The sequence below is a fragment of the Blastomyces gilchristii genome (genome assembly GCF_000003855.2).
Source record: "Blastomyces gilchristii SLH14081 genomic scaffold supercont1.1, whole genome shotgun sequence".
In the NCBI taxonomy this organism is placed as follows: Eukaryota; Fungi; Ascomycota; class Eurotiomycetes; order Onygenales; family Ajellomycetaceae; genus Blastomyces; species Blastomyces gilchristii.
The window spans coordinates 5,017,272-5,033,341 of NW_003101682.1; positions in this window are offsets into that span (position 1 = coordinate 5,017,272).

Sequence of the window (16,070 nt, forward strand, 5' to 3'; positions counted from 1 at the left end):
TACTATAAGTCTTCTTATAAGTAATTTCTTACAGACTCTAGTTAACAGTTCTTATAAAGCTTCTGATGTTATCAGTATCTTCTACAGTCTCATAGATCTATAATCACTCTTCTTCTATCTACACAATCTCTGATCAGATATATGCAAATATATCTAGATTCTCTATCAATGATTCTCACACTGCAGCACATTTTCACAATCTCATTATTAATAAGAGATGAGTCTACCACCGCTCCACCACGAACTCGCTCGATTTTTCGAATAAGAACCCGCCGAAGATTCATCGAAAAGCCCTCGATCATATGAGCATTTTGACCCCATCGCCGACCGCATACCCCGTGTGGTGGTGGAGTTATCCAGCCAAACATGAACCAGATGTCGTTCGAAACTCCTGTGTGGGATTATCCCCCATTCTCCCCTACCACACCACAACCCCGGGCCAAATTGCCATACAAATTGTAAGGTGAAGAGACCTAGTCATATGCATCAATCTTCTCAATTTTGAAAGATCTCTGATCTGTAGTTGTGGAGATATCTGAGAAGTGATCTCCGCGAAAACCCTGTCCATCTTTGATGTTTCAAAACACCAATGCCAAGTCTCACCCTTGTACTGCCCTTTCTAATCTGGCCCATCCCCGGCAGAAAAATACAAAAAGATATCTCAGTGATAATATCAAGCATATAATCAACAGTCACTTCTGAAGTGCAATCTCTGTGATCTGTCTTCAGTGTATCTAGACATTAACACCAAGTCTCACCCTTGTACCACCTCTCTCAATCTGGCCCATCTCTGACAGAAAAGTATAAAAAGATATCTCAGCAACTGTACTTGATACATAATTGACAGACACAATAACTATAAAATCAGTATACTTCAAGATCTGACTGAGCCTTTGATTCCTGCATAGTGAGATATATTAAATCTAGTTTTAATATCTTAATATTCAATAGATTCTGTAAGAAATTAAGAATAGCAACACTAAATTTCTATTGAATTTGAGAATTAACTCTATATTAATATAATCATTGATAAAGTCTGCTTTTTTGAGATATAAATAATCAGTTTCTCTACATCTCACTGATAATATTTACATTATTATATAGAAACAGACTTATATTCTCTATAATATCAAGACTCTGAAGAGAGAAAGTCTTGATAGAAGATATACAGTAGTATATATTTTAGCAGTTTCTATCTCATTCTTCTGCAGTAGTTAATGCAAAAAAAAAAATCTTAGAAATAGTTTTTTACTTCTCTTAAAAAAGTAAGATATTTTTCTCTGAGTTTTATATAATATTCTTACAAAGAATTAAAAACAGAGTTATTTTCTATTATAATTTTATATTCTTTTAAGTAAGAATTACTTTTTCAGTAACTAAAGAGCTTTTATTAATACTTAATTCTTTTTTATACTTTTTATTAACTGATTTAAGTTGCATACTTGTTGTGTGAGAAGAATTGAATAATTTAGAATAAAATTAAATAGTTTTAATCAATTTCTCTGTAAAAAATTGATTTATTTTTTATCAGTTTTTCTCTCAAAAACTGTCATATTATCTGATTTATTATCAATTAATATTATACTTTTCTACACTGTATCTTAAGAAAGAGATTGTAAAGATTTTATTAATTTATCTTAAAAATTAATTTTAGTTTATTAGATTCTCTTTAAAAATCTAACCTAGTTACTGAACTAGTGTGAAAAAAAATCAGATATTTTATATACAAAAGTCTGTTATTCTTCTTTTGAAATAGTCTGATCAACTTTTCAATTGAAAATAGACTTAGAAATCTCTTAATTGAAATAGTCTGATCAACTTTTCAATTCAAAAGAGTTTAATAAATATCTCAATTGAATTAGTCTGATCAACTTTTCATTGAGTAAGAACAATGAGCTCAAAAGTACACTCAGTTAATGTGAAAAAGAATGCTTTCTCAAATACTATTTCTGAGATTGAAATTCTGAAGAGAAGAAAGAAAGAAGAAATAGAGAAATAATAAGTTCTTGAAATACAGAAACTTAAAAAAGTAAGTAAAATTCTTGAAAAGCAGTGTCTGAGTAAGATGAATGAAGAAGTTCTGTTAATTCTTTATACTTAGACTAGATAACTACAGAAAGTGATTAAGTTCAAACTGGGAATTTCAAACACAGTTCAAAAAACTTTGAAAATTTCTAATATAATCACTGACTCTTCAGTTTGCTCTTCTTTCTTTTCTACTTCTTCTTCTTCTTCTTCTTCTTCTTTAAATCAGAAGAAAACATATGCTCAAGCAGCTGAATCTGCTATCTCTAAACCTGCTATCTCTAAATCTGCTATCTCAAAACCTGCTCAAAATTCTGAGAAAACTGAGAAGAATACTACTCATACTTCTATTGATAGAAGAGTGAAGAAAAAAATGTAAAAAGAGAAAAATCTTCAAATCTTCAGAAATAGAAGACTTATTCTTAAAGTCTCAAATCAGAATATATTACAGAGAAATAAGCTAGACTCAAACCTTATTTTCAGAATTAGAAATGAAATCAATCAGCAGTTCTTTTCTCAGTTAATAACTGATATTAAAGTTCAAAAATCAGTTATAGCTTCAATTGAGTCATTCTTCTTTAAAAACTCTATCATTCTAATCACAATGTCTGAATTCAGTGCAGAATTTCTTATTCAGAATGAGAATCTCTGAAAGTCAGTAGTAGAATCTCTGTTAAACATAATAATTCTATCTGAGAGAGATGAAAAGTGAGATAAATTCATTCTTCATAATATCCCAGTTAAAATCTTTGACTGTGAGAAAGAAATACTACTTCTTAAAAATGAATTGAAAGAATACAATTCTATTCAACTGAGAAAAGAGTCTGTATGACTTAATTCAATTGAGTTCAGATAGAGTAGAAGAAATGTCTCTGTTCTAGTATATACAAAGATACTTAAATAATCAAGAATCTCTGAAGTAAGAGTAGCAGATTTGAAAATGAGAGTTCATGAATACAAAGACTCAAGAATGAATCTCAAAGCTTAAACACAGTGTTTAAACTGTTAAAGATATGAACACTTTGCAATCTCTTATTTCAGAGACTCAAAATGTGCATTCTATGCTAGAGATCACAAAACTAGTGAGTATAAATGTGAAACATGCTTAAAAAGAGATAAAATATGTTAAAATACTCTGCTTAAGTGCTTCAATTGCAAAGAAAAACATGCATCTAGCTCAAAAGAATATGTATTTACTTCAAGAACTCAGAAAAACTGAAGAAAAGATGAAGCTTAAAGTGAATCTAAAACTGAAGAGAAAAGTCAAGCTAGTAAATCTACAACTGCAAGTTTAAAAAGAAGAAATTCTCAACTATCTAGATTTTGAAACTTCAACTCTTCAGCTAAGTATAAATAGAATTTGAATTCTCAAACTCCTGTTAAGATTAGAGAAATGAGAAATGACTCTGATAATAAACTAGATATAATGCAAGCAGTTGAGATTCCTGCTTTTCAAAATAATTATAATCTACTATCTGATGATAGAAATTAGATTCTACTCTATCTCTACTCTCTCTTAGTATAGATATACAATAAAAACAATAAAAAAAGTTTAAAAACTCTTCAAAAATCACATTTATTCAAAATAATGTGAATAGAAACTTAAATTGCATTTATTCTTATCTTCAGATTGCATTTGAATAAAAAGTTAACTTTGTACTTCTTCAAGAATCAAACTTTGATACTGAGCAAAAGTACATCATTTCTCATTCAAGCTATTACTGCTTTCTTTCTGAAAAATCTGAGATAAAATCAAGAGTAGTGATCTATGAAAGAAAAAGATCAAGATATTAATTTAATTTGAGATTTAATATCATATCTGACTCTGATATTCTAGTGGGTGATATTATAGATAAAGAGAATGAGTTTGATACTATTCAACTTATAAATATCTATAATGAAAAGTCATTGAAAGAAAACAACAATATCTGAACAATTGATAGAGGATTTTTAAATATAACTTTCTTAAAAAACTCTATAATTGTAGGAGACTTCAATGCATATCATCTCTGATGAAACTCAGAGTGCACAAGAGTAGTAAGAGCAGATAAACTGGTTGAATAAACTTTTGAGCATTCAATAGATTTAGTTAACAAGTCTGATCAACAAACATTCTTTAGAAAAGACATGAAATAAAAATCTATTATAGATCTAACTTTCATGTCATAAAATCTAATTGAAAAAAGACTTACAAACTGATTTATTAATTCAAATGAAACCTCAGAATCAGATCATGAGATCATTCAATTTGATATTGAACTGAGTGAAAAATAAAGAAGTGAAAATCCTCTTCTCTCTAATCAGTATAACTTTGAAAAAGCTGATTGAAAAGTAGTTGAAGAAAGAGTAAAACAGCTGAAATCTGAAAGACAGAGTAAGCTTTATTAAAATCAAAGTCAAGATATCTCAAATGAAATGCTTAAGAATAGAGCAAAGCTGATTACATCTATTCTTCTAACAAGTATTGAAGAAAATATTTCAAAGAAAAAGTCTTCTGAGTTTTTCAAACCTTGATGAAATGAGAATATCACTTCTAAAAGAAAGTAATTAGTCACTGCTAAGAGAGAGTGAAAGAATAACTTAATATCTAATGAAGAGTTCAAAGCTATTTGAAATGAATATTTTTCAGATATTAAAAAAGTCAAAACAGATTGCTGAAACAAATTTCTTAAAGAAGTATAAGAAAAAGAAGTTTTTAAAGTCTTCAACTATACTAAAACAAGAAGTGTAGCAAAGCTTTCAACCTTAGAATATGAATTTCAGAATGAATTGTATACAGCAAACTCTTTTGAGAAAAAATATCAAGCTTTTATGAGAATTCTCTTTCAAAACTCATCACATTTAGAAGAGAAGAATATGTCATTTCATGAATATATTAATGAAAATAACTGGGAATGATCTGAGCTTACAGATGATGAACTAGAGTCAGTAATATTCTCAAGTTCAATTAAAACTGCTGCAGGGCCTGATTCAATTAATCATTTAATTATTCAAAACACATATTCCTACTTGAAGAATGAATATTTTGAGCTCTTTTTCAATCTCTTAAGAAATGATTATCATTCTGAATGCTGGAGAGAAGCTACTGGAGTAATTCTTGCAAAATCTAATAGAAAAGCTTCAGTTTCTAAGTTATATAGAGTAATATCTCTGTTGAACTGTTTAGAAAAAGTTCTAGAAAAGATAATAGCTACTAGATTATCTTTTATAAGCTCTATTAGTAATTCTCTTCTATTTAATGAATAAATGAAAGATAGAAAACAATGTTCTGCAATTGACACTGTTCTCTCAGTTATTCATGATATTTAAGTAGCAAAGCATGAAGGCCTGGTCTCAACTGCAGTTTTTATTGATATAAAAGATGCATTTGATCATGTTTCAAAGTCTAAGATGATTCAAACTTTGAAGATGTTAAAACTGTCACTTTCTCTAATAAAATGAGTTGATTGTTTCAAGTCTAAAAGAATTATATAACTATTCTTTGATGAAAGAAAACAAGATAAAACTGAGAAAAAAATAGAAGTATCACAAGAATCTTCAATCTCATCTGTTTTATTTGTAATATACACTGCATATTTATTCAAGAATAGAGAGATGAAAATAGTGAGATCTTTAAGTTATATAGATGATATTGATCTACTCTACAGTTCAAAGACAATCAAAGAGAATTTAGAAGTGATTGAGAAAGCAGTAAAGAAAATCTTTGTTAGAGCAGATATCAATCTAATTCAATTTGATATGAATAAAACTGAGTTAATTCACTTTTTTTTCAGATTTAATGAGAAAGAACTAAGTCTAACTCTTCTGAATAAAGAGATTAAACTCAGTTTGAATGTCAAATGGCTAGAAGTATGGTTAAACTCCAAGATGAATTTTAAATATTATATTCAACAAAGAATCATCAAGGCAGAGAGACTACTGAATAGTATAATCAGACTATCAAATACTGAGAGAGGTCTATCTTTTCAGACTATGAGACAGTTATACATAGCCTGTATTATCTCAGTAGCTGATTATGAAGTTCAAGTTTGATAGAATAATCAAGATAACTTCACTGAACTGTTTCAAAGTCTACAAAACAGAGCTTTGAGAAGAATTCTGAGAGCATTTAAATCATCTTCTATTAAAGCAATGGAAATTGAAGCCTCAATTCCACCTCCTGCTATTTGATTTGAAAAGGCCTGTATAAACTATGCTCTGAGAGTCATAAAGATGAGCTCAAATCATATAATCAGAGAAAGAGTCTCTTCTTCATTTTCATCAGTTAACTCAGGAAATGAACTGGATTGAAATAGATTTCTTGATTGAAATAAGAATAATGCTTTAAAGAAAATGCCCTCTCAACTATATAGACTATGTTCACTTATTAAGAATCAATTTTCTTTATTAAATGTTGAGAAAATTGATCATGAGAAGATATCTCTCTGAAGAGAAAAGCTGAAATCTCTCATAGACTTATAAATAAGTGAACTATCTAAAGAGAGAGAATATGAACAGTATTTGAAGAAGATCTCTATAATCAATATAAAAGATTCTATTCTGATTTACTCAAATGACTCAAAAAATGAGAATTTGAATAGATTAGATGCAGACATTGCTTATACTGAAGATAATATCAATTTTATCTCAGATTTCTGAAATTTAGGCTGTGAATCTGAAGTCTTTGATGCTGAACTATTTGTAATAGTAAAAGCTTTCAAACTCATTGAAATAAAATCTCATAAAAGAGAAAATAGTTTGAAAGAGATATAGATATTCTCTGATAGTCAAGCTGCTTTAAAAAGACTTAGAAATAGTCAGATTCATAATAATCAAATGAATCTTGATCTGATTTTAAACTCTGTTTTGAAGATTTAAAAGAGAAGAACATCTAAACTGATAATTCATCTGTATTGAGTTCCTGCTCATATAAATATTCATAGCAATGAATTGGCTGATTCAGCTGCAAAAAAGGATTCAGAATTAAGCAGATCTATTCAAAAAACAGTGTCCTGGTCTTTCATAAAGAGAAAGATAAAAGAATCTTGTTTAAACAAGTGAAATGAAAGCTGACAGAAACAAAAGAAGAGCATACATTATTCAAGATTTGAGATAAAATCAAAGTGGAAATCTTGTTCAATTAAATGTAAAAAGAAAATATTCTCATTCATAATTCAGCTAAAACTAGGACATGATTATTTCAAATCCTATATACAAAGATTTGATGATAGATTTGATTCAACAGAGTACTCATTCTGCAATATAAATGAGAATTCTGAGCATATTGTAATGCATTATGTATTATACAATAGTCTCAGAGTCAGATTAAAGAAGAAGTATGATTTAAATCAATTAAATATGAGGTTCTTATTCTCAACTGAGACAGGACTTAAATACTTAATAGACTTTCTATCAGAAACTCAAGCAGCTACAAGAAAATGACTCAACTCAGAAGTATCTGAATATGAAGAGATGGAAATTGATTAGATATAGTCTGTTAAAACAGCTATACACTTTCTTTTAATAATTTTATTTTGTTATAGTCTCTCTTTACTATGCTTATTTCTTTCTGTTCTTTTCTATCTATCTATTTAATGTGTCTATTTTTAAGACTATGTTCTCTTTTCCTTTGTCATGATATTTTCAAATGATTTCAAAGTATTAATAGGTGTTGAAATACTGTAATTTGTAAACAGTTTTTGTATTCTGAGCTGGAATTTTCTGATTTTGCATATCTGAAATTGATAAGTGTATAATAGTTGACTCTATAGATATAGGAAAAACCCTGAGAACTAAAGGTTCTCAGGTAGATGTCATAGTCTCTGACTGCATACATCTATAATTGAAGAATAATAATAATAATAATAAGAGATGAGTCTCTGAGTACTCACAAAATTCAGATAATCAAGACAATGTGAATGTTATGAATTTGTAATAGAAGTTAATCTGAGCAGATAAGCTCTCTCTTTACATCTCAATTATTTTCAGGCTGAATACTTCAGCATAACTGAGAGAGTAAATACAGCTTTATAAGAAGTATCTGATTTCATGTGCAGATAGCTAGCTTTCAAGACTCTGTTACAACTGTATACACTCTGATGTTCAGCTTCTCTGAAGTCTGTGCATTTCTAACAGTCTTTGTATCAAATATAATAATTGTCTGTATTACAGACATGATACTCTCTGCTTCTTTAAAGAGAGAAATTGATAGTTATGAGAGAATTAAGTGTCACAGATGTTGAGAATGTAAGTGTGAATTTTCTTTATTTTTTCTTTATTAATCTCTAAATTGTGTTTACAGCTCTGTTTCTGTTTTCTTGGTTTTTTTTTTTTTTTTTTTTTTTTTTTTTTTTAGCTTTAATAAGAACATGATTTCTTCTTCTCTTTGTATACACTGTGAACTGTTCATCTCAGTAGAAACTCATCATCTTATAAACTAGAGTTTATAAATGACAGTGTTAATATCTTTGTTATAATCAGATTCTTAGTGAAGATTACATTATTCTAACTTATCAGAATTCACAGTATGAAAGTCATGTCTCAGCTTCTGCAGATATCTTATCTATCTAGATAATTTTCAAGTGAACTCATTTATCTTGTCAGAATACTCTTATCACTGAATCTTGAATCAGAGCTCATGATCTTACTTCTCTGAGTTAATAATTTCTTTAATCTGATATTCTCTTTCACTCTCTAGTACTTTACAAATAGAGTGATGAGTCACAGAGTTCTCTTATAAGAATTTCTTATATTCACAGAGCAAAGAGACATGAAAAACATTGTATATTTATAACTCAGATAATAGTTTCAATCTATAGAACTGTAAGCTAACTTTCTTCATAATCTTACAAGACTCTATCTATAAGAGATTCAGCTTCTTACTAGATCTTCATATAATAATATTTTCTAGACTCAGTCAGACTCTATCATCTTTCTTGAAACTCTTTATAATGTGTTTGAAGTCATAGTATCTCTTCTGATACTCTTGAGCCTTTCTCAAGAATTTACAGATTTTCTCTCAGGTCTTCTGAATTCTCTCAGCCTATTCACAGATATTATCACACTCTATAGTATACTCTCACAGATTCATCAAGATCATTCACAGATAAGTCTCAGTGAGTATCTCAAAGAGGGTTTTATCTGTGCTGATATACTTTGAGTTATTATACACAAACTCTGTAAGTGATAATTAATGTACTCAGTTATTCTGATTGTAATTGACAAAGTATTATAGATACTGTTTTAATATACTCATCAGATATTCTGTCTGATCATCTGTCTGTTAATGAAAAGCTGTGCTTAGATCTCATGAAATCTTCAGTATAGTTATCAGATTAGATCAGAACTTCTCTGTGAAAATTGATTCTCTGTCTGAGATAATATTCACAGATAACTCATGCAACTGAATCACATCACAGATAAAGATATAAGTTAAATTCTTTGACTTCAAGTTCTTACAGATGAGTATAAAGTGTGTTATCTTGATAAAGTAATTCACTATTATCAGTACACTGTCAAAGCAGATATTATATATGTTCTTGCTTTCAGAGAGGCTTATAAGAGTATTCATTTCTAGCTGTTTTCAAGATTCTTATAAGATAAGTAGAGAAGTAAGTTCTTTATATAATCTGAACTGTACTATCTGTGAACTCTGATAAATAGTATAAGAATTCACTATCTTCTTTATAAGTTCTTACATCTTTGATCAGAAGTATTTTCTTATAAGCAACTTATAAATTCTAGTATCTGTAAAATAACTCACTAGAGAAGAGTCATGATATCTTTTAATAAGTTCTATGTATAGAAACTCATTTATAAGTATATAAATCTGACTCTCTTTTCATAAGAGATTATTTAAGTCTCTTCAATTCTTTATTTCTGCAGAGTTAATCTCTGTCATAAGCAGTTTCTGAATATACTGAGTATATTCATTCTTCAGTTGTAGTTCAGACAATTTAAATAGAAGATCTTATAAAGACTTATACTCTGTTTCTTCTTATATCAGATCTTTCACAGTGCTTCTTAAAGTCTGCAATCTCTTCAGATTATAGATACTCTCTTCAAGAATTCTCACAGAGATTCTCAGAGTGTTGACTCTTAGTATTATAGAGAGTAGTTATACAGACTTCTTCTCTTTCTCTTTCTTCTTCTCTTATAGAGAATTGAGAGACTCTTCAGTCAATCTCTTTATAATACTCAGTTTAAGTATCTTATAAAGCTTTTCTGTCTTCTCTAGTCTCTCTGTATCTGTTATTCTGATCTTCTTAATATAGTCTGATCTGTGAGAGAGTTCATTCACTGAGTTCTTAGTTTTCTTAATATATTCTATCTTGAATCAGAACTCACTCAGTCTCTAAGCTCAGTAAATCTGTTACTATAAGAGTTTCTTGATTGAAGTAAACTATTATAAGCTGTTATAATCAGTTCTAACAGTAATCACTGTTACAAGACTCTCAAAGTAGTAATATCAGTGATAGAAGAATTTCACTATTATAAGAAGCTTCTGATTATAAATGTTATAGTTGATCTCTGCAGATTACATCTTTCATAAGAAAAAGATCACTGAAACTCAGTTCTCATTTAACTGTAGTTATAAGACTATTTCTGAAATTATAAAGAAGAAGATATCTGTCTTCAATCTAGTTAAGAGTAAGAGATTAAAGTGAAACAGTATCACTATATCTGTGAATATCTGTTTTAATCTTATAAAGACTCTGTAAGTTTCTGAGATAAGAAAGTTCTCACAGCTCTCTCTTCTTAACAATCTTTCTATTCTTTATTTATGAAATAACTTCTTCTTATTTTCACTCTTCAGAATGTCTGTAAGAGCTAAGAAGATTCTCATGAATATAAAGATAAACTGTCTATAAAAATTCACAAAGCTCAGAGAGATCTGAATCTTATGAATACTAGTTAACTTCAGTTATAATAGAATAGTCTTAATCTGTGAAGATTTCATCTGAATATCATCTGCAGTGATTATATATTCTAGAAAATTAATCTAACAGACACTGAAGTTATACTTTATAAGCTTAATATACAGTTCTGTCTCATCTAAGATCTTCAACACACTTTATATATACTCAGTATATTCTTTCTTCTTTGTGAAGTACATCACTACATCATTCAGATATATTATTACAAAGACATTCAGATATATATGAAGTGTTTTATTAATAAAAGACTGAAATATCATAAGAATATTAGTCAGATTAAAAGATATTACTAGATATTCAAATAATCTCAGTACAGTTCTAAAGACAGTCTTTCATTCATTCTCAGACTGTATTTATAGTCATATATATATATTAATTATATTTAGTTATATAAATATAACAGCTTCTGTGAGACAGTTGATCATATTCTTAATCAGAGACAGAGAATAGTGACTCTTTATTATTTTAAAGTTCAGGTTACAGTAGTCTATATATAATCTGAGATCTTTATTCTTCTTCTTCATGAATATCACAGAGACTTTCATGAAGATCTGTGAAGATCAGATAAAGTCATTCTTCAGATTCTTCTTTATATAAATCTGCAAGACCTCTGTCTCATAATGAGAGAGCTTATAGATTAATTCTCAGAAGAGTTTCTGCTCTTCTATCAAATCTATTATCAGATTCTTCTTATAATAAGAAGAGAGCTCAGCTGCCTTTACTAAGCTGAATATCTCTGTAAGATCTCAGTATTTCTCTGATATTTAAAGCTCAGTTTTTATAACTGTGAAGTTCTCAGACATTTATAAAGTTATTATATAGATGAGCTTGTCTTCTCTAATTAACTCTGCAGTATTAACAGATTCTATCTCTGTAAGTGAGTCTGTTAACACTGATCAGAAGTATAAACCTGACTCATAGACAGCTATGTACAGATTATATCTTTAAAGTTATACAAGTCTTAAGTACATATCATCTGTGATGTTTATAATAATCATAGTTTCTATAAATCTTCTCCAGATTCTGAAGAGATCTTGTAATTCAAAGATGACTTTTATAAGTCTCTCAGCTCTCAGATCTGAGTTCTCACACTCTGCTTATTATAAGAGCAGATTCTCAGTTTTCATTATTCAGTTTATTCACTTCATAAGCTTTAGAGATACTACAGTGATCTGAGATTCTGAGTTCATTAATACTTCTCATACTTACAGAGCAGTAGTACTGTGACACAGTCTCTTCTCATAAGTAAGCATTTTCATCAGAGAAGTAACAGATTCAGGTGTCAGCTTCAAGACTCTTAAGAAGGCTGTTACTGACTCTGTTTATAACTTCTCAAATTTCTATTTTAATTTATTTAGACAGTTTGTATAAAGATGTTCTGATTTAAAATAGATAAAGCAGAGTCTCTTTTTCTTAATCTCTCTATTATACACTCTATTCACAGAAGCTTATGAAGCTCTCTCTTTCTACTCAGCAGTCAGATATGAATAGACTGGCCGCCGGAACTACGAATTTCATATTTGATTTCATTTGGTCTGGTCTCATACATTTCTTGGCGTGAATCCCGCTGGGACTGGCTATCAAAAAAACATGTAAAGTGACTATATATTAGACTGGCCGCCGGGACCATGAATTTCACATTTGATTCCATTTGATCTGGTTTCATACATTTCTTGGCGTGAATCCCACTGGGACTGGCTATTAAAAAAACATGTAAAGTGACTATATATCAGATCTTAAAATGAAACCATGATTTGAAAAAAATGAGAAAGTGATCTCATTTGATTTCATTTAGTCTCATTCTTGACATAAAGTTACTATTTTTAGACATTTTAAGGTTTTTTTTAGACTATTTTTAATTTTTTAAAAAGTAACACTTTTTGATAACACTCAAATGAGATTTAAAGTCATTTAAAGTAATAAAAATAATTTAAATTGAGAAGTGGAAATCATGATCTCATTTGAAAAATGTGATAAGAGTAGACAGTAAGTCTCACTGAGACAGTATGAAACTACTATCTAATGTTAAAACTGTGTAATGAGATCAGTCAAATTGATAATGAGACTATCAAAAAATCTAGTTCTGCTCTCAGACATGGTCACACGGTCAGTCTACTATATATCAGATCTTAAAATGAAACCATGACTTGAAAAAAATGAGAAAGTGGTTCCATTTGATCTCATTTAGTCCCATTCTTGGCATAAAGTTATTATTTTTAGACATTTTAAGGTTTTTTTTAGACTATTTTTAATTTTTTAAAAAGTAACGCTTTTTGATAACACTCAAATGAGATTTAAAGTCATTTAAAGCAATAAAAATAATTTAAATTGAGAAGTGGAAATCATGGTCTCATTTGAAAAATGTGACAAGAGTAGACAGTAAGTCTCACTGAGACAGTATGAAACTACTATCTAATGTTAAAACCGTGTAATGAGATCAGTCAAATTGATAATAAGACTATCAAAAAATCTGGTCCTGATCTCAGACACAGTCACACGGTCAGTCTAGATATGAATCTCTCTGTATCTTATTATCTTTCTCTGATAAATCTGTTCTCTGTTATTCTGACTCTTACAGAGCTGATCAGTGATTCACTCTCTGCAGATCTGTGACTCTCACAGTGATCTATAAGCAGTGAATGAGAGTTATCAGTTTCTTCAGAGTTAAGAACTTAGAGTCTTACTCAATGAGCTTGTTCTGTATATTTTTATTCAGCTTCTTTATAAATATTATCATTTAGATCTTGTTTCAGAGCCCTGTTTTCACAGGTCTCAATTTATATCATAATTTCATGAAGTGCTGTGAGTAGTCTTTATCAGATTTCTTACCTCTTTTTCTAATATTAATGATCACAGCTCAGATATTCTCTGTTCAGCTCATAGAATTCTTCAACTTATTCTTCAGATAGATCTTGAGAACAGATCAGCAGAATCTCTTATAATTATTCTCTAGATAGTTCAGCCAGTTCTTAACTTCAATATAGTAGAGATCTGTTATTATATAGATGACAGCTTCTTCATCTTTCATATTACATAGTCAGACTTGTAAGTCAATTTTAAATACAAACTTGTAAAAGCTTTTATAGATTGTGATTTAATAAGTGATCTTAAGTAGTCACAGCTTAAGAAAGTTTCTTTTCAGTTCATAAGTATCTCTGAAGATTATATTTAGAGACTTAGTTTGAGAGTGTTTATAGATAGTAAGTATTTCTTATAGAAAAATAGCTTAGTTCTGTAGAAGATACTCAAGAATATTCTTCACTGAGATTGATTTATTTATGAGTTCAGAGAGTTTCTCTGTCACAGATATAGAGAATAATGTTCTATAAGTAATTGATAAGTTCTCTAAGACTTCTTTTATAAGAGTTATTTATAATTTGAGTGACTACTTCTGAGTGTCTGTAATAGAGTTCACAGAAATTGAAGTATATAAGTTTCTAGTTCTTTTAGTTATAACAGATGATTGCTGACTGACTGAGCTTGAAATGTAAGAATAAGTACTCACAGATAATTATTCAGATATTTATAGCTTGACATGATATATACTATTAACTACTAGAAGTATTCATAGTAGAAAGATAAAATGTAGAGATTAAATATATAATAGTATTTAAGCTGAGTTATAAATAGTATTCGCGAACTTCAGTCTATATAGTTGTGTGTAGCCAAGGGCTGCTAACTCTATTAGTTATGTGAGAGATAGAAATAGAGGTAAAGAATTCGTGAGAAGCGGGATTTGTTACAGAAGAAAAATTAGAAGAATAAATCTATAACTTCTATATTCAATTCTTCTATACAGAATTCTCAATTATCAGTAGTTATATTCTCTTCTTCAGCTTCAGCAGCTTCAACTTCATTAAATATGACATTTTCAAGTGAGATAATTAATGTGATGATGATGAAATATATGATGAAAGAAATAGAAGAACTGAATTCATAATTTTATTATTATTCATATTCAGATCTGTTATCAAATCTTTCATTAAATTCTTTATTAAATTCACTATTGAATTCTTCATCAAATTCTTTATTAAATCTGCTATTAAATTCTTCATTGAATTCTTCATTGAATCTGCTGTTGAATTCTTCATCAAATTCACTATTAAATTCTTTATTAAATTCACTGTTAAACTCTTCATTGATTTCACTGTTGACTTTATCAAATTCATCTTTAATTTAAAACAGTTCAATATCTTAATTTAATGAATAAGCAGATTTATTCTTTAATGAATACTTTAAAAAATTAATAATCTGAAGATCTAATAAAGCTTTTAATTTATTAGATACTAAGTTCATTCTTCAGAAGAAAGAATTTGAATTGAATTATCTACAGATGTTAACAAGAGAACAGTTACTTAATATAAATATTGAGAAGAGTATATTTCAAATTATAAGAGATGAATTAAAAAGTTCATTATAATAGACAAGATTGCAGAAATTCAAATCATCTCTATTAACTACTTATAGTGATGAGAGTAGATCTTATACTATTTCAATCTCTAAATCTGTATTATAGTTGAATGAATTATAATCTGAATCTTTCTGATTATTATAATACTATTCTATATAAGCAGATCTGAAATATTCTTTTATATCTTTTTCTCTTATAAAGTTCTCAACTGCATGATATAAAAAAGCTTTAAAATCTTTATTAAACTGAGTATCTAACTGATCTCTATATCTTCTAATTCATTTCTTTAACATGTGAAAAGACTTCTCTATAGAATTATAGTTAGATAAATATAATAATAAGAATAATAGTTTAATATCTGTATCTCTGCAAAGATTCTTCAATTCTTGAGATTGATAAGTATTACAATTATTTATCACTAAGTAGTAATAATCTCATTGACATTTAAGCAGTATTTAGATATGTATAAACTCATTAAATCTCTCTATATTATAGAATCTCTGATATATATCATAATTAGTATATTCATTGATAGTTATCACAGATAAGATTAATCATCTTCAAGATTATTTACAGAGTCTTCTAACATAATAAGAGAATTCTCTGCTTGATTATTTATATTATCAATCTACTATACATTCATTTATAGCACTCTTATTTAAAAAGATCACTTGATCAGAGAGATACTGAGTAAGTTAAATATATTATTCAGCTTGAAG